Raw genomic sequence first — 25,545 nt, 5'->3', positions numbered from 1 at the left:
AATGCATGGAAAGAGAAAATCAATACAGCCCTTTCTGTGTTTTGGCTGTGATTCAGCAAAGCACATGGGTGATTCCCAGGGAATTAACAAGATTTAAACATATTCATGACCTGTTTGTTGAACTGGGCTTTATTACAGAGGGGCTTAGAAAAATCTCTTGCCACTTTTTAACTCTTTAAATGTCTATGACATGAAAGCGAGGGTGATAGATGATAGTCTCGTACCTCCCAGCAGAAGCCTGAGGTGTAAACATCATTTTCACCTTCTCTGAGAATCTTCAGAGGAATTTCTTAAGAAGAAAAGAAGCCTGTTCTAAAATAAGGATAAGGCCCACAGCCAAAGCTCACTGGAGCCAAAAGAACGGTATTCCTTGCCTGCAAAGGACTTTAAGCGATACCAGAGACGTACTGAAGAAGGATCTTTGAAGAAATGGAGGGTCATGAGAGAGGCTGTGTGCGTGTGCATGTGGGTATGTGCAGGAAGGAGATAAGCTATTGGCTCTATCTAAACCGTCAAACACAAGCAACTGTGGAAGAGGCTTGGGGACTGACTTAAAGCAGTCCTTACAGTGCTGTGAAGATGCAGCTGGGCTGGCAGAGCCGTTCCTGTTTTGGAGAAAGGTAAGTTTAGCAGAAGAAAAAAGATGGTCTCACACTTTAAACACCATTTACTTATTACTGTCTGTTTTCCTGTTCTGTCTCTCTCACACTTTTTTGGTAACAGGCTCCTCCTCACACCAGGAAACAAAGTTTTTTATGATGAAATTTGGGATATGAAAAGCGACTGCACATCCACCTGCTTCAAATGGAGTTTCTCAGTGGACCATCCTGCTTCAGAATCTCATGAGGCATCACAGGGGTGTTGACAGGAAAACCTCCTTGTCTTTGCTATGCAGATGAGTCAGAGCTGACAGTATATGTAATGAGATACCTCAAAAACAAATGAAAGGTATTGCAAAAGGTTACATACCCCAATGTGGCAATTGAATTTTGAGCTAGTTCTTACGAATCTTGGGTAACCAACCGTACTTTCCTAGTGCTGTTTAAAGTCCTGACATGAGTTGAGTTAAACGTCCTTGAAACCAAACTGAACACCCTGATTTAAGGCAGTTGAAGTGAAACTTCAGCTGTCTGAAACATGCTATAGCTGGCTCCTGCAGACGCTGAAGAATGTTACCTGAATAATCTCCTTGATGGTGCTGCAGGGTTATGGATGTTGACTCGTGGGATTGGAGATTGCTGGAGAGTCTAAAAGCAAATACAGGAAAGCAAGGAAGCATCAGAGACAGCCACAAAAACATCATCAGAGTGAGACCTCAAAAAACTCATTGGTCTGCTACAGTGGGGACTCAGTTGACAGTCAGGGACTACTGCGATCAATACGATTATTACAAATACAAGAACAAGGCTCAACATCTTACAAGCTGTCTCAAAGTCAAAATAGAGGGAACCTAGCTTGTAAAAAGCAAGTATTTGTTTCCCTAGATTCAGCAAAATCTTCCGTTTGGCACTGCTTTAGCAAGGGAAAAGACAAGGTGTGGATGAGCCTGTGTGCTACTGAACTCACAAGTCCAGGACAGATAAGGGAAGTACCACATCCATCACTTAAAGCACAACAGCAAGGAAGCAGGAGGCTCAATTTATCTGCCTGTGCTGTGCCTCTTTCTGTATGTACAGGAATTTCTATCTCTGGGGCTGTTAATATAGCACCTTTCAAAGACAGTGAATTCTCTTTAGAAATAGGGAGATAATGAGGCTGTTTCCACTCAACACTGCATTGAGATAGAAAAACAAAACAAATAACACTGTCAAGATTTATAGCAATTACATTATAAAGGGCACTAGGACATTTGTATAAAGAGCTAAAATGGACCTGCAGTAGAAAACACACTTTACTTTTACAACTTTAACTTTAGGGCATGAAAGGCACCTCACTAATGATTAGAGGGATACAGATGAGCCATAACAGTCTATATATCCTTATAAATTATACGCAGGGAGAGTTAAAAGACAGGGTGTTACAGTCTCTGGTGCTGTACCTTTTAACTCCTCACCTATTTCTTTCATCAGTCTTTCAGCTCAAAGAAGGCAATCAGAACTTATATTGACCAACTGGGTATTAGCTCAGTCAAAACTAATCACTTCTAGCAGGTGGTGTAGGAGGCTGCTCTGGACTAGAGTGTTATAATACCCAGGCACATGAAAAGAGACTGAGGTCTTGCAACGGTGCCACTCACATGGTGACCCTGGGTGCCACGGCCAACAGCTCATCGGCATGGGGCTGCCTCATCTCTCTCTACCCCCTCAGCCAGCTTACAGCCGCCCCCCTGGTTGTATTTGGGATTTGCTGGGTTTGCTACTCACGTGGAGCTGGGCCAAGTGCACAACTTACCCCAGTCCCCCAGGAGAGGTGCCGCTGCAAGGCAGGGTCCTGCCGCTATCTCACTGACCTCTGCTGCAAGGTCTGGACACTGGGCTTGCACTCTGAAAAAAGAGGTGTAATATTTTCTGTGACTGTTTTTATTTCGGAGTCTTTGCTTTCAGGAGCCTTTCCTCATTTCCTAATTGCAAATGCAGACTCTAAGCTGGAGTAAACTATTTATACTGGTTTAATACATGCTGTATTGCCCAGCAGGAGCCAGCTAAGAGCACACACACGTACAGTCAATTCTTGCTGACAGACAGCTCGCGTAATTGACTCATTAAGTCACAGTAACTCCTTCTCTTTGGATCACTTGACCTTACGCTAAAAGACAACTCATTTGTCAAAGCCTGGACCTCCTTGTGGACAGGAAGAAGGAGGAGAAGGAAGGAAGGAAAGGGGGAGAAATGATGAAGCAAAGGAAAATTAAGTTACTTAAAGTTATAAAAAGTCTGCAGGACTAGCATGGCTGAGCTCAGCACTGAATGCCAGCACTGGGTCTGCAAGCCAAGAAAGTGCCTCCTCTAACACTCGGGGAAATGTATATTTCACATCAGGAGGCAAAGCACTGTTTTCCCTTCGAGAAAAAGGCAGTTGTGGCTACTTACCTTGGCTGTACTGACAGCTCAGACCTTGACCAACCCTTTCAGAACAGGGCTAGGAGAAAAGTCATATTTCTTTCTGGTCAAAAACACTGAACAGAAAGTTTTTCAAATACAGGGACTTTCTTCATGCTTGATATGTGAGAGATTCCTGCTGCAGAGTGGGCAACAAGTGAGAAAGCCAGGGTGGACAAGTCTAGGAATAGTACCCAGGGAAAAAGGAGTGAGTATTTCCAACCATGGCAGCTCACTGCACAGCTCAAAGGAAAAAAGCAAAACGGTAGTATCATAGAACCATGGATGATTTGGGTTCGTTGGAAGGAACATTAAAGCTCATCCAGCTCCAACCCCTGCCACGGGCAGGGACCCCTTCCACTAGAGCAGCTTGCTCCAAGCCCCTGTGTCCAACCTGCCCTTGAACGCTGCCAGGGATGGAGCAGCCACAGCTTCTCTGGGCACCCTGTGCCAGCGCCTCAGCACCCTCACAGGGAAGAGCTTCTGCCTAAGAGCTCATCTCAGTCTCCCCTCGGGCAGGTTCAAGCCATTCCCCTTGTTCTGTCCCTACAGGCCCTTGTAAGAAGCCCCTGCCGAGCTCTCCCTCCACTATGCATCTGTCTCCAGCTGTGGTTTTTGGGTGGTCTGTACATGACTATTAACAAAGAGTCCTGAGGCTGCTCTAATGCAGTGCAGTGAGACAGTCTGGGCAACCCTGCAACTTCGCATTGCCCCCTGCAGTCACCTTGGCCGGCAGCAGACAGACAGACACTCAGACTCAGGTCGATGGATCCCTGGGGCTCCTCAAGAGCTGGTGCTGTGCAGGCACCTTGTGATTTCGGAGCCGACTTCTTCATTCCTTTGCTGTGTAATTCTTTCTTTATAGAGTTTTACCTTGGGGGAAATGGGTTTTATTGCAAAGTCAAAAGGTATTTTTTACACAGACTCCATTACCTGTTTATAATTAAAACCATAAAATCCCTTCATAAGAGGCTTAATAACTTCCCCTCACCAAAAGAGGTTTTCATAAAAAGACTCATTAAAAGTACTCACAGCTAATGCTGGAAAATTAAGAGAAATATATAAAATTATTTGGTCTTATTTGAGCATTTAAAAATAGGCATTGTCCCCATTCATTTTTATAGCTCAAATCGATACACAACTCGCAGGACAATCTTAGCCTTTCTGGCCCTTGTCCCCTTCCTTTTCCCTCTTCCAGGAGTCCCTTTGCCCAGAAGTGTCTGGGGTTTACAAGGGCTGCAAGCATGAGTTGTGAGAAGCAGCCGTGATTTCTGACCTTGTGAACTGGGATGTTCAAGCCCAGCAGTTCCTACGAGTTTCCCCATGTTCTGTTCGCTTATCTTGACCTCCCACCACTCCTGATCACAGCAGCATGGGGGTAATGTGAATAGCAAGCATGAATTTCTCTGAAGCTTTCTGTCATTTGGGACCATGGAGGCTGAAAGATGGTTTTGGTTTCTAAAGGCTATTAAAATATGTATATAGTTCAAACACTGTAAAAAGGAAAATGCGGTCTTTAAAATAAATGGATGTTGAGTAAAATTGTTATGTTCTACTTTGCAATAACAATAAGCAAGGAATGTGGATCTCGAGGGTTACCACAGCTTGGCTACCACAGAATCATCTAATCATAGGACAGTTGGTGCTGGAAGGGACCTTAAAGCCCTACCAGTTCCAACCCCTGCCAGGGGCAGGGACACCTTCCACTGGAGCAGCTTGCTCCAAGCCCCTGTGTCCAACCTGGCCTTGAACACTGCCAGGGATGGGGCAGCCACAGCTTCTCTGGGCACCCTGGGCCAGCACCTCACAGGGAAGAAATTCTGCCTGATGTCCAACCTAAATCTGTCCTCTGTCAGTTTAAAACAGCTGGTCAATGCTTGAAATTTCATGCTCATTCTTTTCCCACTCCCATAAGCCCAGAGTTTTAACCAACTTCAGCAGAGTCAGCTTCAGAGCCTCTTTGATGCAGTATCTGTTTGAGTTACAGAGCAAAAGCTGCACTGTTTGGCTTTCCTCAAGAAGATGCATGTGGCACAGTTCATACTTCAAACATCCTCCATCTGCATCTGAGCAAGATTCCTGCTCTGAGGCATCACAAGAGATGCTGCCACCTCAGCCATATTCAGCTGTCTGCAGACTCTGCCCCCCCTGGGACTGTGAGCAGTGGAGAGCAGCACAGCTGCTGAAAGCCTTTCCAAAGCAGGTTATGGTGCGATTTATAAGAGGTACAAAGTTGGTTATATGTAAGGATTATCCCAAATAGTCAAGGCTTTTACTGTTGCAATAGTCAGTGAAAAATATCTGAGGATACAAGTATTAGGAAAACCAATTTGATTCCACACTCAGTCTGAACTGGTCCTGGGACAGTCAGTGGCCTGGGGGAGCTCTGTTGGTCCTTTCTGTTTCTGAAGAATAAAAATCAAGCAAGGAAAAATACAACCACAACACCCAACCAAAACCAAGTTGCATGGCAAAAGTTAATCTTAAACAGACATCTAGCAAGGTTCCTAAAAACAGCTGCGGGTATCATACACCTTGACCTACATGGATTTACAACAGTACAGGCACCACATCCAGAGACCAAAGAAGCCCTACCCTACAACCACCTTTGTTTTGTGTTTCATTGCCCATTCAAACCACCTTAGCTCCAGCTCAGATTTCCAGCCTGTACTTATTCTTTTCCCTTGCCCTAAATGATGTCCTCATTGTCATGAGCACTTGATAATTTCACCTTAGCATTTAATTGTGTGTGCAAATGAGATAAAACTGAGTAACTTAAGTGGTAGCACAGTGGAAGTCAGTGTCTGCTCATGCCAAGTTCATGGGTTAATGATCAGTGTCATGATGCCACACTTCTGCAAAGGAGGGTAGATCTGTATGGGCCTGGGGCAGTCCAGGCCCTTGAAAGCCAGGCTTAAAACAGATCTTACCTTTAATAGAAGCAGAATGAGTGGAGACTCTTCCTGAAGTCAGGACGTTTAGAACCAGATTCTGGGGGACACTACACTCTGAGTTCTGCCCTGCTCACTGGGTAATGAATATATTGTCCTGTTTAACTGCAGAACTGTTGCATCTTATCCCACCCTTCCTCGCTAACTACTGGTTTCCTTAAATTTACATTCTCACAATGATGTCTCTAATATCTCTGGATTTTTTGTGTCAATCATTTCCAGTCAGCAATGCTGACTCATGGGAGAGCTGAGGTTAAAGAAACTTAATTTCTGTCAGAGAAATTGATCCCCTGTAATTTAAACCCTTCCAGCACCACTATTTATCTTATGCCTCTCACTTCAGGTTTTTGTGCCACATCTGGGCCATGGCAGGTGGAGAGCCATGTATCTGTCAGAACAGTAAAGCGGTCTCATTGTTCATTTCTGGCCTCCTTCACCTCGAGTGCTCACCTTACTTTATTAGTACACTTCTTCACAACTTCTCAAAAAGCAAAATATTCCCCCCAATGTAACATAATAGCACTTCTAATGCCTTTTTTCAAGTTGTAGCAACCTCTCAACTCCCTTGCTTCTGCCACCTCTTCCCTTTTTTCTTTCTCACTTTTCTTTTTCTCCCAGCCAACACACAAAGCCCACTTCTCTCTTGAGCTTCTGACCTTTTAGCTTCAACCTTATGTCACTTTAGCATACAAATAACCATCATTATGTTAGTTTTATCTGACTGATTCCTTCACTTCGGGGCTGTGTTACTCCAAAACCACCTAACACATCTTCAGCCCTGCAGGAGTGCACCAAACAAGACTTATCAGTCATTGTCCTCTGTACATTGTCTCCTACCATGACTTAGGGTTTCTTGATTTTCTGCTGTTCTCTGTGGCCTCAAGGACCTTCTGCTCTTGAATACATGCCACCTTTCACTTCCCAAGGCTTTACCATAGAATCATGGAATAGTTCAGGTCGGAAAGGACCTTAAGATCACTGCAATCCCCATTAAACAGTCAGGGACACCTCACACCAGACCATGTCGCCCAAGGCTCTGTCCAACCTGGCTTTGAACACTGCCAGGGATGGAGCATTTGCCACTCCTCTGGGCACCCTGTGCCACTGCCTCATGACCCACACAGTAAAGAACGTCTTCCTTCTACCTAACCTGAACTTCCCGTTTCAGTTTAAACCCATTACCCCTTGTCCTATTGCTACAGTTCCTGATGAAGAATCCCTCTCCAGCATCCTTGTAGCCCCTCTTCAAATGTTAGAAGGCTGCTATGAGGTCTCCATGCAGCTTTATCCTCATAGCCAAGATTACAACAGTCCCACTTCTTCAGAATTCCAAGGGGAAGGCAGCCAAAGCAGTGAACTGTTGGCCATTAGCATCATGTATTCATCCCACACAGGACCTCTTTGCTCTGGAATGACATAACCATGATGGAGAGCACAGAGCCCATTGAAGTGGGCAGCCTTGGTCTATGCTTGTAGCCTGTGTCTCTGAAAGGCAACAAACCTGTCCCATTTGCTAACTGATGCAGTAAGTCAGCTGCTCCCACAGCAGCCAGGAGACACTGCAGTGATGGCTGTAAAGAAAAGCTTTCCATCCCATTTATCTGTCCCTAGTACATAAAGGTGTCCTGTAATGCTGGCTTGTAGCTCGCTGCTTTTCTCATTTTATTTGTAACTCTTCTAGAAACTTCACAGTAATTGGCCTTGGTGGATGTCCCATCTCTTGGGAACTCAGCCTGTAAAGACTGCAGAAGGGGGAATGCCTTCCTGTCACAACTGTAATGTGCCTAATTCAACTGGAGCCTGACCTGTATGGGCTCATGAGTAGCAATGGAGTAATAGTCATGAAAACCCTCTCACAGCTGCTGTTGCTCGTGCTGCACCCTAGGTCTCAGGCTATCCTCAGAAAGATCCTGAAGAATTCACACAGGAATCTGTGATAGATTTAAAGCTATATTGAACAAATTGAGTTTATCATAGACTCACAGGCTGGTTTGTGTTGGAAGGTACCTTAAAGCTTCTCCAGCTCCAACCCCTGCCACGGGCAGGGACCCCTTCCACTAGAGCAGCTTGCTCCAAGCCCCTGTGTCCAACCTGCCCTTGAACACTGCCAGGGATGGGGCAGCCACAGCTTCTCTGGGCACCCTGGGCCAGCGCCTCAGCACCCTCCCAGGGAAGAGCTTCTGCCTAAGAGCTCATCTCAGTCTCCCCTCTGGCAGGTTCAAGCCATTCCCCTTGGCCTGTCCCTACATCCCTTGTCCCAAGCCCCTCTCCAGCTTTCCTGCAGCCCCTTTAGGCACTGGAGCTGCTCTCAGGTCTCCCCTTCAGGAGCCTTCTCTTCTCCAGGCTGTGTATCAGCTGGGTTCAACAAAACAGCAATCACAGTGGGAAAGAAACAAAAATGAGATTGGGTTAACGAGGCTGGTGATGGAGGAAAGAGTAATTCACAGCCAAATTAACCAAAGCACTCAGGTTACAACAGTGCTTTTGCTGTGTATTATTTGGTGTTATTGTGTTTATACTGGCTTCTAAAGGAAAATGACATTAAACTTAATAGAAGATGGTAAACACTAGAGGAAAGTCTGAAGCTATTTGAAGCACAGCACAACTGCTGTTAGTATGAACGGAAGAAATTCCAGCTTACTGGGGGAAATCAGAGCCTGTTAGCTCAGAGCCTGACTTCAGCAATCTGCCTCCTGCACTGAGCAGGGAAAGCTCAGCCCTCATGCATGAGCTCAACTCTGCTGCATACAAGCACCCAAGGTTTGGACTAAGCTCATCAAATGCAGGAGGGAACACCATGTTCAATAAGGCTGATATATCATTTCCAAGATGCTGTGAGATAGAGCATGCAGTAATCACACCAAAGAACAGCAAAATAGAGACAAGACAGGTATGAAAAACTGCAGACTGGTCAGCGATTTGTCACAGGCTTACAAGTTCACCAAAGCTGGTGGCAATGGAACAACAGGCACTTTCTGGGGCTCCAAACCAAAAAGGCACCAGTTTCCTTTCCAATTTCAGGAAACTAAATAGGAGCGATAATCACTGAACAGCTCTGAAATGTCTTCCCATGGTTTTCTGTTCCTGATTCTATCGTGCAGGTAGGAGAAAATTTCCCCAACAAACAGTTTATTAATTGTCCATTAGATATTTTTTCCCCTCTGAAGTTGTTAAATGCCACCCAGAGGTCAGAGACAAGATACTAAACAGCAAATCAGCATGGCAAGAAAAGTATGTTTTCACTGCAGCACTGGATCTGACATTAAAGCATCCAGACTGTTTTTACCCCTAGAACTTCACTTACCCTTTCTGCACCTTCCCATTCATAACAGGAAAGCAAGAACAATTCCAGTCCCAAACTTCCATGGCCTTTGATACCAAGTATGAGCAAAGTAAATAAGGATCATGCTCATGGGATGGTCTGGAGAGTGCCTAGTACAAAAGAGCTTTGATTTGGGGGCTGCAGAAATGATTGTAATACAAAAGAATAAAGGATAATAAAAGGTGAAGAGCATTGTAATTTCTGTGTCACACAGTCTGTCTCCTGTAATGGAGAGCTCATTTTTCACTCTCCTTTTTGTTGTTGTTGAAATGTTTTCAGACACCTGCAGGCTGCAGCAATACCTATTTCTCCCTCCACAAAATGGCTTCACATAGTTCTCTGGATGATGCTCAGCAGTGTGGGCAGTAAACCCACACACAAGGCCAGTAAATCACATGCAGGTACCAAAATACACAGTGTGATTTTACGCCCCCCCCCCCTTTTTTTTTTTTTCCTAAGACCAAGCACTAGCATCTTTTAAGTTTTAAATACAGTATGTTAGTGCTTTCAAATGTAGAAATGGGTAATGCTGGCTAGCAAATTGCATTTAAGATACAGATGCCTTCTGAAAAAGTTTGCCTGATGAGTCCTGCCAAGGCACCTCATTCCTGCTCCTCCTTGGGATACAGGGAGGGCAATTCCTGCCAAATCAACTATTACTCCTGTAATACTGAGTCAGGAAGCTGACCCCCTGCTCATCCCAGCCCTCGCCCAATGCCTTAGAGACCAGATGACTCTCACCCAGCCTTGCAGCCCAGTGCAGCACCTCATCACTTCAGCTCTTTAGAAAGGACATACACAAAGAAATGAGCACGAACCACCTCATTTTTCCATACAAAGGAAGGAGAAAGTCCAGAACAAACAGCTTCCTACTGGAGCCGCAGCTGCTCCAGCGCGCAAAGGGTGACGCGCATACAAATGGTGCCTAATTAACTGCTTAAGAAGAAATTAGTTGCCATATGTTGCCAAGAATGATGGGTGAGCTTCCAGTGCAGAAAGCATCGATTACAAACATGCCATCTCATGAAAGATACAGCCAGAAAGATGGGCTGTCACACCCTGGGAACGGAGGGGATGGATTTGGAGGGACAGCATGTGTGCTGTGTTGGTTTTCCTGGTGCTGCTGTGGCTGGGTGCATGTGAGCAGTGCAAAAGGAGCAGGGGAAGAGCTCTATGGCCACAGACACCCATGTGCTGACACTACAGGTTGTACCTTATTCTGACCCAGCTACATGTGTTAGGGTGACTGCAGCGATGACAGCACAGAGGGTCTGCTCCACCAGTGGAAAGAGCAATTACTCTGTGGGCAATGCAGTAATTCAAGGAACAAGTCAAGTAACCAGCTAACGAAGCTTTTGCACAACACTTCACGTATCACAAGATGACGAGATGGAGAAAGAGCTGGGACTCAGTACTGACATATTTCCTCATCCAAGCCAGGTACCTTTCATGAATAAATGCTTTCTCTCTGAACTTTGGGAAAGCCAGGGAAAGAGGGAAGACAGCTCAGCTCCTGATGCTCGGTGTGGCCACCATCGGAAAAAAAGGCTATGTTCTTCCCAGTCACCCCCTGTCCAGGTACCTGCTCATTCCCATTCAACCCTCACCTCAACCTGTCGCTCTCTCAGATACCTAAAGCTAACCAAGGAATAATAATGGTGTTCTGCAGCTCAGAAAGCTCAATGGACTCATCAAGGGTTCAGCAGGGCTGGGGGGTTGCTGCAAGGAGAGAACTGGTGGGGAAGGATCACACTTTTGAGCAGCAATGAGCTCATCATCAGCATCATCAGCTCAGCCGCCTTTTCCAACTTTACCAAGTTACGTGCTAATCAGGAGAAATCATTTAATCTTTCTCAACTCCTTTTCTGTAAAATGGGTTATTGATATATCCTAGCCTTGCCTGGTTTGGCATGAGCCAATCCAGAATTTGCTGTTTATTGTCACAGTTATGGGACCCTGTGAATGGGTGCGTGTGAGAAAGAAATGTGAACTGTACAGAAATGCAACCTACAGCTCATACAGAGCCCCCGCTTTCTAAAATCACAAATTGCATCGCTTGAAAGCCTTCAGCCAGGTCCCTGGAAAGGAATGAGAAGACTCCATCCTGGTACAGATTAGCCTGTTAAAGTCTGAGCTCCAGTATTTCCCCAGAGGTTTTCCCTTGCCTGCCAACAACAGCAGGCCTGAAAGCATGTAGGGCACTGCCCCAAATGTTGGTGCAGCAGATTATACCACAGGCTCCATACCACTGAAAATGGCATTATACTGAGGAGTAGATGACAAAGTAGTTGCTGCGAGCACCAGAAAGGTCAAGTGATCCTGTGATTTCTTAGGAGCAATTTTTGCATGCTTCAGTAACATCTGAAACGGAATAATCCCTGGTAGGCATTGAGAGCTCTTGTTCTCTTCCTTCCTGGACCTGAGGAGGAGATGGAAAACCAAAGAGATTTACATGTTAAACAGAAACCTGATGATGTTAACAGAAACTGTTAGATGTTAAACAGAAGCAAAAGAAATGATCCTCCTGCTTTCTCAGAGTCTTTTCAGCTTCTCCTCCCTGCACAGTTTCAGATGCTTGCCTCACACGCAGCCTGAATCTCATCCCACTCCTTTACATGCACAAAGAAGCAATATAGCAAGTATTCTATATAAATACTCATCTGCCTCCTAGTGCCATTTAGTGCTTGAAAAATAAGAAAGAACCGGTACCAACAACACTGAATGATGCAAAAGATAAGATACTACTGGATAAAAATATCTAATGCTCAAAATGGGAAACGAGCCACTGAGATCTGGGGCTTTGATACAGCTCTGGAAGTTTTAACTGCAGGAGCCTAAGGAGCTAAGAACTGACAACTGTTGGGCTGTAAGAAAAATCTACTTCAATGCAGAAAATGTTAAAGTAACTTTTAAACCACAGCCAGGAGGCACCTAAATATTGCATTAGAATGGGGCATTGAGCATCACAGCAGCACCAAAGGAGGGGAAACTTACCTAAAGCAGAAAGAGGAAAACTGAAAGGTAAATGGATAATAGGTATGAGAAAGGTGTAAAAAGAACTGAAACGCAGAAGACTTGCTCCTGCAAGAGGCCTGGCACATCCTACATGCACAGAATGCCTCTGTATGAGAAAGTGGGATGTTTTCACTTTAAATTTAGCCTTTAAAAACCCACTGCTTTGTATAGAGGTTTGGTTATCTGCGACGGGTTGAGAGCCAGCCCTATGTGTGCAGTGTCACTTCTCAGTTATTGGCAGTAATTGTGGTTGCCAGTTTGTCACTGTTGAGATCATGTAGTGGACTTAAGTCGAAAGAACATTAATAAACTGAACCCCATCAAGTAACATCCAAATCTTAAATTCCTTCAGAATTATTGCAGTCAGGCAGCAGATTAGCTTTGGAAGACAGAGGGGAATAAAGTTATTAGATCAGCAAAATCCCACAAAACTTGCCATGTACTATTCAAATACCACTCTATGAAAAAGCTGCGCACACCAGACGAGATGCCATGCACAACACTCTGCAGAGAGGAACAATAAACATGTTCTTCAGAACATGTTCACAGCTTTCTTTATTATCATTACACTAATTATTCTGGGCTATTCACTTCTGTCTTGCTCAATATACATGAAAATTCAAAAGCCAATGTCATACAGCATCCTCCCCTCTCTTTCCCTCAGCCCATTCCTTCTGAGAGCACTGCTAAAGGCTCTCTCTTAGCAGTCTGAAGGATGCTAAATACAGACAGACAAGAGATTGTCGCTTATACCCTGTGTTTTTACAAAATCCAGTAATTTCTAGAAAAGCAAAGTTCTTCAAAATGACCTTTTAGGTACTAGACAATTTATGTGATGTGGGAGAAAGAGGAAAAAAATCCAGATGACTTTCTCATGATCGTATGAAGTGCACTTAGTAAGAGAAAGCTGTTGAAAATGCTTATGCTCTATTTTAGGTCTTTCTACTGTTGCCCATCTCCATGGTATCAGAATATCTGAAATGTAAAGTAGATTAGCAAACTCGAAGTCCCTGGGGGGTTCTGGCTCTTTGTCATTTTGGGTGTATGCAGAATCCTATGTGAGGCAAGTCCACGTGTGCTTATTTCCAGCAAGGCTGAAAACAAACTTCATTTTTCTACAGTGCTGCAGAAGAGGATGGAGCTACAGCAGTTTCCTAAATCAGACAGCCTTTGGCTTTGTCCATTTTCCTCTGGAAGTTTATTTTATAATCAGGCCTCTGATCAAGGACTGTTCAGTCTCTTGTGGTCTGCCAGTGAGGAGGGGCACAAGGAGAATGAGACAGGACACCTCACCCCAACTAGCCAAAGGATATGCCATACCACAGCAAGTCATACCCGGTATAGAAACTGAAGGGAGTTAGACAGGAGCCACTGACCTCTGATTGAGGACTGGCTGGGCATTGGTCAGTGGGTGGTGAACAACTGTGCTGTGCATCACTTGTCTTTCTTGGGTTTTATTAATTTCTTTTTCCTGTTATTATTTTATTTTATTTTATTTTATTTTATTTCAATTATTAATTATTGTTCAATTATTCAATTATTGTTTTTATCTCAACCCACGAGTTTTCCCTTTTCCCGATTCTCCTCCCCATCCCATGGGAAGTGAGTTGTGCGGTGCTTAGTTGTCAACTGGGGTTAAACACCAACAACTTCAGAATTTGGAACTGGTATTTTGGATTCTCTGAGGTATCAGGTATGTGTCTGACTTCAAATATCTTTTTTCTAGGTCTGAATGGGTTAATTTCCCCACTGGTAATTCTGGGAAATCACTCAAATGGATGTGAATTCATGACACAAGTGTTTTATAGCCTTTTCTTTTACTAGAACAAAACCCCAGCCCCTGTCACATTGCAGCATCTCTCCTAATATGACAGCTAGGACCATCACTGTCACAGTTACATGATGTAGTTATTATCACAGCAAACATTACATCTCAAATATTGGGATCGTGGTCATCTGATTGCTCTGCACAAAATTATGTTTGAATAGAACTAACAATGGAACATTTAGAACCATTACATGAAAGGATGAAAGAACAAAATAATAAAAAGGAAAGGAAAAAAAGATCTGGGGAATTTACCAGTGCCGCTTGTACCCTCACACAACAGTTCTGTTTCTCCTACCGCTCATGGTTAGAGTGGCATAGATGGCCTGAGCCTTTCCCAAAGTCCAGGAGGTCCACTGCAGCAATACAGTCTCTGTGTCACTGTACTCCAGATCCTAGAGGTGGGGTCTGGAGTTCTGGTGACACTGAACATCAGAGCCAATAACACTGACCATCAATAGGATGCTATGTGTGAGTAAGCAGAGCACCCATCCCAACTTAAATCACAGAATACCCAGTTGAAAAAGACCTTTAAAATCATCAAGTCCAACCCTTACCCCAGCTCTGCCAAGGCCACCACTAACCCATGGCACTGAGGGCCTCATCTCCATGGTGTGTGAACACTTGCAGGGACGGTGACTCCAGCCCTGCCCTGGGCAGCCTGTTCCAATGCCTGAGCACCCTTGGGGAAGGAATTGTTCCTCAGCTCCAGTCAACCTCACCTGGCAGAGCTTGAGGCTGTTTCCTCTTGTCCTGTCACTTGTTCCTTGGGAGAAGAGACCAGTCACTTCACTCCTGTGTGCTAGAGCATAATAGTTGTGATGAGGACTATGACCACAGCACACAGCCCGTCATCTAATCTGGCTACATTCATGCTGCTACACAGTCCCGGAAACCAAACTTAGGCAAATAAATTATTCCAATGATTGTAAGGCCTGATTTAATGCACAGTCGGCTGCATGCTATGAATGCACATTTGCTGCTCTGTCGAGTCAAGAGCAAGCTCCACATCTGCACGGCAAATCCATGCAGACAAGAGCATGAATTTGCCATGCTCCTACCTTCTTGTCTCTGCAACTCTTCTGCGAGGCCGACTTGCAGTGTACAGAGCATCTGTACTCTCCAGGGACTTAGTGAATTAAGTTGTTGGCTCAAATCTCCACCAGAAATCTAGGAAAATTAGAACCATAGAATAGTTAGGATTGGAAAGGACCTTAAGATCATCAAGTTCCAACCCCCCTGCCATGGGCAGGGCACACCTCCCATTAAACCATGCCATCCAAGGCTCTGTCCAACCTGGCCTTGAACACTGTCAGGGATGGAGCATTCACAGCCTCCCTGGGCAACCCATTCCAGTGCCTCATCACCCTTACAGTAAAGAAATTCTTCCTTATACCCAATCTAAACTTCCCCTGTTTAAGTTTTAACCCGTTACCCCTTGTCCTGTCACTGCAGTCCCTAATGAAGAGTCCCTCCCCAGCACCCCTACAGCCCCCCTTCAGATACTGGAAGCTGCTCTGAGGTCTCCCCGCAGCCTTCTCTTCTCCAGGCTGAACAGCCCCAACTTTCTCAGCCTGTCTTCATACAGGAGCTGCTCCAGTCCCTGATCATCCTCGTGGCCTCCTCTGGACTTGTTCCAACAGTTCCATGTTCTTTTTATGTTGACACCAGAACTGCACACAATGCTCCAGGTGAGGTCTCACAAGAGCAGAGCAGAGGGGCAGGATCACCTCCTTGGACCTGCTGGTCACGCTCCTTTTGATGCAGCCCAGGATACGGTTGGTTTCTGGGCTGCAAGCACACACTGAAGCCGGTTCATGTTCATTTTCTCATCGACCAGCACCCCCAAGTCCTTAAAATTAAACCAGACAGTGTGATCTACAGCAATGCATGCACCCTCTGAGCCCATCAATCCTGGCACCCACTCCCTCCACCCCAGGCAAGGCAGGGCAACAGCTCCGAGGGTCTCTTGTGAGAGCTGTTATGTAGGAAAGTCAGGAACTATTCCACAGAAACAATCCATTAATGTAGCTGATGCATTCAGTGAAACTACTAACAAAGCCTTCTGAGGGTGCAGGGAAAGTTAACCTTAGGAGGGTTTAGCCTCAGGTTTTTACAGTTTTTAGGTACTACACATAAAAGTAGTGTCTATTTAAAACAATTGCAAAGCATCGGTAATTGGTTCAGAATTCCTACAAAATAAGTCTGAGGAGAAAAAACTTTAAAAAATTTTAAAAGGAACAAAATCAATGCCTTGAAAATAAATGTAATTGAAAGAAGTACAAGACAAAATCATTACTCAAGGAAGACAAGTCAAATTATTACTGCTTTGATGCATACAGAAAAGCATCCTCATAACAACATGGAAAACCAAAGTATCACCATTATCACTGAAGAACATGTTATCAAAAGAGAACTGGGTCCCTGTTTTGTCTGTTGCATTCTGAAATCTTCAATAGCAGTGATTTGATTTCTCTGACCTCAGAAGAGGTTCAACCAGACCCAAAAAATAGAGGAGGTGAAGAATGTACCAGCAAAGGGATCAGCTCTGGAAGAGCTCCCTGAAGGCAGAGCCATGCAGCTCCACACAACCCCTGAGTAGCTACCTATGGGTCAGGGAAGTCACAGGGATGCAGACATTCAGGGATATAGATATTTTTGTATGTCCAGCCATTAAATCTGCTTTGATATAACAAATAAGTAACAAGGATATATTCTGAAGATTATAAGAAGAGTGAAGCATGACGGTACTGAGACAGCTCCTCAAGAAAACAATTCTTTTATACAGAGATTTAATTAAAGCTTACAGAAGTTCTAAAGAGAGGTCATAAAGGAGATGGAGACAGGTTTTCCTCTGCAGTGCACAGTGAAAGGGCAAAAGGAAACAGTCACAGCAGCTGCCCTCAGGATGGTGGGGGAAGAAAAGGAGAGAAAGGAAGAAACTGCCTATTCCTACATGATAATTCACTTAAGTAATTGAGTTACATCTCTGGTTTGGCACTGGATGTGCTAGTGTGCATCCAAACCTCATTTTAGTGTGTGCTCAGTCTGCCTGGAGAGCAGGCCATTTCCTGGTATTAACCACCCCCCTGTCTTCATAAAATACTGCTGAAAAGAGGCTTCTTGTGGTCAAATAGCTACAAACCATTTAAAAATCTGAAGTGACCCATTCCAGCATATTCAAAGTCCTTCAAAATAAAAGGTAAACTAAAAAAAGATTAAAATGTGAATCTTCATTAGTGAGAAGCAATATTACTTTTTACTTACTGCTTGTCCTAATCTGCAGCTCATGGAAGTGGCTGACATGAAGCTGAGAGCAAAAAATTCTCCTTTCCCTATGCTCCTCTGCAAGCTTCTCCCTTCCCCACACAGTTGGAGGACTTGCTTCAGCTGCCTCCCCTCTACTGTCTCTTTCCATGCAGACACAAGCCATTTTAAGGCTATTTCTCACTTGGTAAGGTTGGGATGAGATACCTGTATGTGGGTACCATTGGTTGCCACTCGCCTGTCCTGGTGATAGCACAGAGGCTGTGTTCGAATGGTTCATCAGACCAAGCATGGCTTACCCAGCTTTAGAGAATGGTCCAGCTGGAGCTGGGCAGCAAAGGGTGACCTGAGTGTCCCTGCACCTGCTTCAGGTAGGGAATATGGTGACAACATACAGTAGGTTCCCTTACATTGATTAAAGGACCTATAGGTGTACTCACACCTTGTCACCTGCCCGCCTGATTGAAGTACTTGCTTGCTGAAAGGCTGAAAGAACCTGGAACTCATTGCAGCAGCAGAAGCAGCAATGCACAACATGTAGTGGCCACGCTGCCTCCTGTGTCAGCTCCCAGCTCCCTCTGCGAGTTCCAGCTCTCCAGGCTCCATCTAGGAAACCTGGGCAAGAAGTTCAAGTGAACATGCATCCACTTGCACAACCTCATTTCTCACCTTGGCTGGGCTAATGACAGAACTCTGACTAACTTCCAAAGCTGGTTCCTTTTCGGTTTATATCAGGCTCCAGTTTGTCCCTGTGGACAAAGATGACAGCCCTGCTCTGCCACATCTTTTCATGTTTATGCCATGACACAGCATCCTCCAGGTGGCCCTGCAGCATGTGCTGCTCTTAAGAAGATTGTACAAAGGGATTTGGGTAAAATGGAAGGGGAAGGGATCCAGGTCTGCTATTCACCAGCTGTGAGCGGCTGACCAACGGAGGCTGGGCCATGAGGGGTTTGGTTTTTTTCTCTCTGAAGCTTTTGCTCTAAAGCTGACAAAGGGGCAGGAGGCACCAAAACACAACCAAGTACTGCCCAGAGAGACCTCGCTGCTTGGACCACGGTGCAGTTTACAATATATTTGGGATTGCTCTTCAGTTCCAATACATTTGAGATTGGAGGAAATCCAAATGAAGGGTCTCGGGTTGTCTTCCTAGCTCTTTCCTTTTGAAAGTAATTTCCTTTATTGGCATCTTCAAAGCTAAAGTAATCTTTCTGAGGGAGGTTTGGCAGAAACATGGAAGGTTTTTATAGCAACAGGGTGAAAGGTTCATAAAGCTCCACTGAAGCCACTGCAGTCCAAGGTAATAGGTAGCTATAGACCTTCAGGAAACTAATAGAAGGAACACAGCCTGGGTTTTCAGTAAAGGGAAAGGCAGAAACCTCTGTTTGATTTTTACCAGTACTTTTCCTTTTAAATGCACACACGTCAACATCACCAAACATATTTCAAAAGGGAGACAGGACTTTAGAAACCGGCATTTCAGAATACTTCCATTGCTTTAAAGCAAGGAATTGCGCTGAAAAGTCCTTCTTACTGATCCCAGATGATGCTAGAGTTCTCATTGTTATCATGTGGATACGGAGGCTGTTCAACACGACAGCCCAATGGGCTGCTCCTCCCAAGAGCCCTTTTGTATTTAGGACAGAGTTAGAGCAATGGGAAACAAAAGAAAAACAAAGGCAGAATCTTAGCAGTGCTAACCAAGCAGGGTAAACTATAGCAGCAGAAAATGAAACAGTCCCACACAAGGCTCAGCAGAGTCCTCCATGTGCAGATGTGGGACCCCATATTCTCTGGCAGAGTCACTTCTTTTGAGCTGTCATCCAGCAAGTTTTAAAGCCAACAACTGTTCCCATCTCTAATTGTTTTTCACGCCTGCAATTGCAAGTGTATTCAGAGAGGAATGCAGGCAGACAATAGCAGAAGGATTACATTTCTTAGGCATATGTGCTCTGGGGATCACGAAGCTGGGACAGTAGCTGAACACCTCTTGGCAACTGCATCTTGTGGAGGGAGCCAAAAATACTCCTTCTTTCTGGACAAAGTTAAACTGCTGCATTTATAAAACACTATTGTTTATGTTCTTTAAAAATAAAACTGTGCCATTTTCTGCTTTAGTCATAGTTTAATCAGTATATTGAGCTGAAAGAGAGGAAAACTGAAGCTGCAAAATTTTGCCTGGAGACAGCAGTTTTGTTGTTAACAACGCTCGTAAGTTCTTTTTTAACATCTCTCTCTGCACTGATGTCTAACTGTGGGACAAAAGCAGCCATCAGCATCTTCTCTCCTTGGTTCAGGGATTTCCCCTGAGCTCAAGACCAGAGGTAGGAGGTTCACCCCTATGAACGGCAGTTGCTCAATAACTGTCACAGTCCAATCACTGCTAATGGCGCTGGCACCACCAAGCATGCATGCAGGTGGACTGAGATACTTTGGCACCCCAGGGTAGCCTCCGTGTCTCTTCCTGTCTAATCAGATCAAGTATTTGTGCTTTAAAATATCCACAGATTAATAAATATATATGCTCCTATTCGGTGTCCCCCACAAATTGCTGCCTGAAGGGATCCTCTACCTCTGCAGCATCATTGTGGGCTCTCACATAGGGAGAGAGCCCTTTCTGGGCTAGTATAGGAAGAGCTTTGCCCACTATCAGCAGCAGAACTGAACACAATGGCTGGCTGGGCATCCTTTCATACCCACAACCAATGTGGCATCAAAGGATCCAATTTTGTCTCCTCAGTGGTGCGAGGAGCTCTTCTGTACAATCTGGCTGCCACTGTGGTTACAGTCCATGGTTATAAGAAACTGCTCAGAGTCCCTTCACTCTTCTCTTCTCAATCCCACAATTTCACTGCATTTCCAGGTCCTGCACTGCTCTTGCCACTTTCTGGGAACATCCCAGTATTATGTTTTTACAATACAGGCACAGAGAAAGGAACTTGAACTTATACACAGTCTTTTTTTCCTTTACCCTTTCAAGCAACACAAAATTCTGACTCATAAATTTCTTAAGATTAATAGAATCAGCTTTCTCTGGGCATTCCGTGCCAGCGCCTCACAATCCTTACAGGGAAAAACTTCTTTCTAATACCTAATCTGACATGGCTGTAATTGAGTTCAGGTTAAATTTTACTTTTCTGCATTCAGAAAATACATTACTACTTCTTTATTCCCCCTGCAGCGTTACTACAAGCAGGGCTAGACCACAACACTCAGATTTCAACAGCAGCATTTCAAACACAACTCAGAGCTTTGCAATTACCCTGTCTGAGAGCGGGCAGGGAAGAAGAGGCAGAGAGCGCGCATTTGCTAGGAGGTGTTTTGCTGAGCGATGCACATCACACCCTTACGGGACTCAGTAACTTCATGCTTCAGACCTGAAGTAGTCACAATTGTAAAATGTTCCCACGCTCTCCTTTGAGTGGAAATCCAAGTCTCCAAAGGTTTTAGGTCTGTTAGAATCCTGCTTGGCTGTGGAGCCAAAGAAATCAAACCCCTGACAAGGAAGGGTGTTGGGGATTGGCAGAACCCCATGTTGATGTTGTCTGTACCAACCTAACACATCTCTGTGCAGAAAATCAAACCCAGTTCCCTCCATCTCCTTGTACATTTTTATCAGCAGGTGAAGGTGAAAGTCAGTTGAGGCAGAGATTTTAGGTTAAGCACAGAATGCCAGACTGGTTTGGGTTGGAAGGGACCTTAAAACTCCTCTGGATCCATCCTCTGCCATGGGCAGGGACACCTTCCACTAGAGCAGGTTGCTCCAAGCCCCTTGAAGGAAGGATTGCATCAAGGAAGAGGGATTTGTCTCATTGAAAGGCACTAAAATCTGTGACATCCTGTGACTAAAAGGTAATGGAGGTAAAATAGAGATGATATTTAAGGCAGTCGGATTCATCAGATCAGAGAGAGTTTGCTCAGATTCCTCGCAGCCTTGCCAGCCCCTCTTGCCTTTTTCTGTTTGCAGCTGAAAACGCACAACACGAATCATTCTTTCAAATGGCCACAGAACCAAGAAACGAGGCTAAACTGAATTTACTGCTCAATCTCAATTAAAGCTCCACCACCATTAACTACAGATTTGGGATGTCACATGGGTTCATCTCTACACTGCTGAACCTTCAAGTTATGGCCAGTGATGCAGAAAGTGCAGTCACTCCCCTGAAAAGGGAAGGCTCTCAATCCCGAGGAGTTGCCTTGGATGGCATCCTGACCCAAGGGGAGAGTCCCCAGCTGCAGCCCGCTGCTCTGAGGAGGAGCAAGTCCAAATGGTTGCCCACGGGGCTTCTTTTATGCCCTGGTAGCATCTGAGGTCTGGTCAGGTATGATCACAGAATAGTTGGGGTTGGAAGGGACCTTCAAAGCTCATCCAGTCCAGCGCCCTGCAGTGAGCACAGGGACATCTTCAACTAGATCAGAGTGCCCAGAACCACATCCAGCCTGGCCTGGAATGGCTGCAGGGATGGGGCATCCGCCACCTCTCTGGGCTACCTGTGCCAGTGTTTTACCACTCTCACTGGACAAAATGTCTTCATTCTGGAAACTGGCTACTTACAAGTGGTGTATTCACACATTCAGCCATGTGGTGTAATTATAAGCAAACGCATATACACACAAGCTCAGAGAACTGGAGTTGCTCATTACCTCCTTTTGTCAAAGGTTATTTTCCTGTGCAAGATAGTTCCTATGGCACCAGGATAAACAATAATTTTGTTTCTTTGCACATCAGCAGTATTTTCCTAGACAATCCATTCTTCCATTTTTCAGCACCCTGGACTGTACCAACACCATCAATAAAGCCTTCCAGTCAGGAAGACACAGACAAGCACACACACGCACACACAGTTGTACAAACAATTGCTTCCCTTCTTTGCTGATCAAACAGGTTCATTTGCAAGAGCAATGCAGAAAACTGGATTACCTCAGTCCTGCATGGAGGTCCATGCTCTGCTGGTGGGTCCTACATGGATCCTGTGGATGGAAAAAATCAGTTAGTTCAAGCACAATTCAGCATGTTTCTTGGAAGAAAGAACCATCTGGGTATCACCTCGTGATATCCCACACTCAGGCACTGTAACAGAGGAGCCTATTGCAAAATTAGCATTATACATACCAACCACTTCACTTTCCTAGTAACATGGGAAGCCCATGGTGGAGCTGAGAGCTGTGATAAGAGTTTCCTACAGAACAGGCTCAGGTGATAACTGGTAGCCTCTCCTTCTTAACATCACCTTCCTTCTCAGCATACTTAGTAATGAAACACAAGTGAAAGGATACATCCAGGAACACCTTTAGAAATTTCAAATAAGAGGATATTTAGTACAAGCTCTTCGTCTTCTTGATCCTACATGGAACAAGGCTCATGTCCATCCTGTATTTGAGCCTGCTGAGGCTTCTGGGTTTATTCATCTCCAGAATAAGGTTCTGCATATTTCACAGATTTTCTGTGCAAGCCAGGCTTTCTTTTGCTCGTTTTAGAGGGAACATTTTTACATGAAATAAAAAAGCTGTTCTATTACATCACAGAAAATTCCATCAGGTTATGGTTTATCCTAGCTATATATCATCTACGATGTATTAATAAAGGAGTACTAAACATTACATTGTTTTGGGCATAAAGAGTCTATTATAGGTATTCATAAAGACATCAGTAAATGTTACAGACTTTTAAGTAACCCTATTGACCTGCAGCATAAATGCTTTGTAGCTACTAATGCATGATATATAGAGACTTTATGGGTAAGCTTTTACAAGCCTGTTATAAACACTCTTAGTGAGAAACATAAAATAAGCACAAATAGTCACAGAAATAAGTCACAAACCCCAAGATCATTACAAGAAAAAGTACACGTCTTTTTATTTGGTTTAGTTCATGTAAATTAAAGTAATGCCTCATGGTACAGAAGTAGGATTAACATAGGACAGCATTTAAAAGAAAAATATCTTTTTCAACTGTGAGCCTTGACAAAAGAGAGGATCTGGAATGGCTTAGCTACATGGCTCAGAAGAAGAATCTCCAAGCATAAGCAAGAAGCATTCAATCTGTTCCTTCTCTCTTTATGCCGTTTAATTTATGACACAGGTCATTTGCTTACAGGTATCTACTAGGGGAACAAACCTCATCTAACTGCAGCTGTCTCAGAATTAGTTGTCTGAGTTACTGGTTACCTGGTGAACTCAATCAGTGGAGCAAGATGGACACATTCAGAGGACAATCCAACCCATCTGCCCCAGACTGCTTTATTCAGGACTGACTCACCCTCTGGGGAGGCCTCTTTCTCACCATCAAGACAGTTGTTCATGTTCCCTCTCTACGTGGACAACTATCACATAGACAGCCATGCCTGATTAAGTCCCAGGTTTGAAGTCTGCTGTTAAACAGCAGCAGCAGAGTCGGTTCTGTATGAGATATGATAGTTAAAGGTTTAACCTGTGAAACCCAGAGCTTCGGCTCAGCAAAGAGCATCGGTCACACTTGACAGACCTTGCAGTAGTATCCGTGTGATGATACCAGTCATGGTGGGGATGTGGGGATGGATGGAGGGATGGATGGAGGGAGGGAGGGAGGGAGGGATGGAGGGAGGGAGGGAGGGAGGGATGGATGGATGGATGGATGGATGGATGGATGGATGGATGGATGGATGGATGGATGGGAAAGCAGCAGCTGATACTTGGAGACAGTGACTCACCTGGGTAAAATCTATGCTGCATTCACACCCTGGCACGTGCCAGTCACAGCAGCAGGAACAGGGTATGAAGACTTTGAACCCCACTGGGTTTCAGGCTTCTGCATCTGTCTTTCCCCAGCACTTTAAGCCACCACTACCCTTGTGCTGGGTAGAAAGCAGGACAGAAAGGTGAATTTGTGTCTGTTTCTCAGTGCTGGCATTTCAACATGGATCCTTGTAAGACCATCTGGAATACGGCAGAGCTGTCTCTGCTGTTTACCTTCCACGCAAGCAAACTGCTGTTATTACCAAGTGTCAGCAAAATATTTTGGATAAATCTGGATCAAGTGCCAAGATGAATTGTAATTAATCACCATGAACATCCAGCTGTCTCTGGTAAAGCTAGGGCTGAGCAGGTAAAACTGCCTCTCAATCTGGAGCTGTGGTAGGGTGTTCTTTGGTGTCAACTTCTTCCTAGCATAACAATAACTGTTACTGAAGGGTGTTTTACACAGTCTAACCCCATTATAATGAATGCTCTGAATAAACAGTTGCTATATCTGAACGTTCACTGCAATTAAGATGGGGAATTTGCTTCATCAGGCCAATGAAAAACCACAGGCATCTGAGCCAAACACTCAGACCTGGTGCAGAAACAGAGCTCTGTTCATAGCAGTGAAGAATTGCAGTATTTTCAAAAGCAAATAGTGAATACATACAAAAAGAAACAGTAAAGTGATAGCAAAGTATGCTTCCAAGGTGATCCCAGGGATGTTTACTATGCTTTAAGAAAAAAGAGTGACATTGTCCTTGTTAAGGTGCCCGATTTGTTAACTTTTCTAGTAAGGCTAATGAAAAATGCCAGAAAGAGTCGACCTTACCAGTTGGGTTGTGTGAGCATGGCACGACTGGGCTCTTCTGACACTCCAAGCTGTGACCCTTGACATACTCCTGCTTGTATTCTGGGAATGAAGAGGTCTTCAGAGCACGGCAGCCTTGTGTAATGCCTTGCCTATGATCTACTCATTTGCACTGGCTGACCTGGGTGGCAAGGTCTGTTAATAAACAAGTGTAGAAGCCCAGAAGATGACAGCCTGCTGGGAAACGTGTGAGAACGCTCCTACTGACACCCATCTCTTGTGCTTGGGTTTGGCATGCAACAGCTGCACTAAAGCCCCCTGGGTGTCTGTCAACAGAAACCACCACAAAAAGCTCAGTATCAGTAATTGTTATTCAGCACTGAACACCAAGGAAACAATATATTAATACCTGTTAGAAAGAAAACGTTGCTAAAATATTCTTCGCTCTAACCCACGCTGCTAAGACTATAATTTTCATAACTACTTAGCTCTCACACACAGAAGTTCTGAGAGGACTGACCCCAAATCTGCAGGCAGACTGAAACGCCCAGTGAGTTCTCTTTGCTGCTCTCGACCTCCTCCTGAATGACATCAGTGAT

At 44.7% G+C, this 25,545-nt stretch overlaps 1 long non-coding RNA gene across 2 annotated transcripts; it reads right to left on the bottom strand.

Annotated features, from left to right (window-relative positions):
- Nucleotides 1-715: 715 nt before the first annotated feature.
- On the bottom strand, nt 716-18,945 carry LOC134159293 (uncharacterized). 2 transcript variants are annotated; one of them, XR_009963106.1, is made up of 4 exons: nt 18,076-18,945; nt 9,294-9,358; nt 3,763-3,911; nt 716-1,247 (listed from the first exon to the last, which is right to left on the bottom strand). It is a non-coding gene; the product is annotated as an uncharacterized LOC134159293 (long non-coding RNA). The 2 variants fall into 2 exon arrangements; XR_009963107.1 differs by lacking the exon at nt 716-1,247 and having other exon boundaries at nt 3,466-3,911.
- Between the last annotated feature and the right edge of the window lie 6,600 nt (nt 18,946-25,545).

The sequence above is a fragment of the Pezoporus occidentalis genome, unplaced genomic scaffold, assembly GCF_034315485.1.
Source record: "Pezoporus occidentalis ecotype Australia unplaced genomic scaffold, CSIRO_AGI_Poc_V1 ctg144, whole genome shotgun sequence".
Taxonomy (NCBI): Eukaryota; Metazoa; Chordata; class Aves; order Psittaciformes; family Psittacidae; genus Pezoporus; species Pezoporus occidentalis.
The sequence above is the reverse complement of the archived record's forward strand: the minus strand, read 5'-3'. Positions and strand labels throughout refer to the sequence as shown.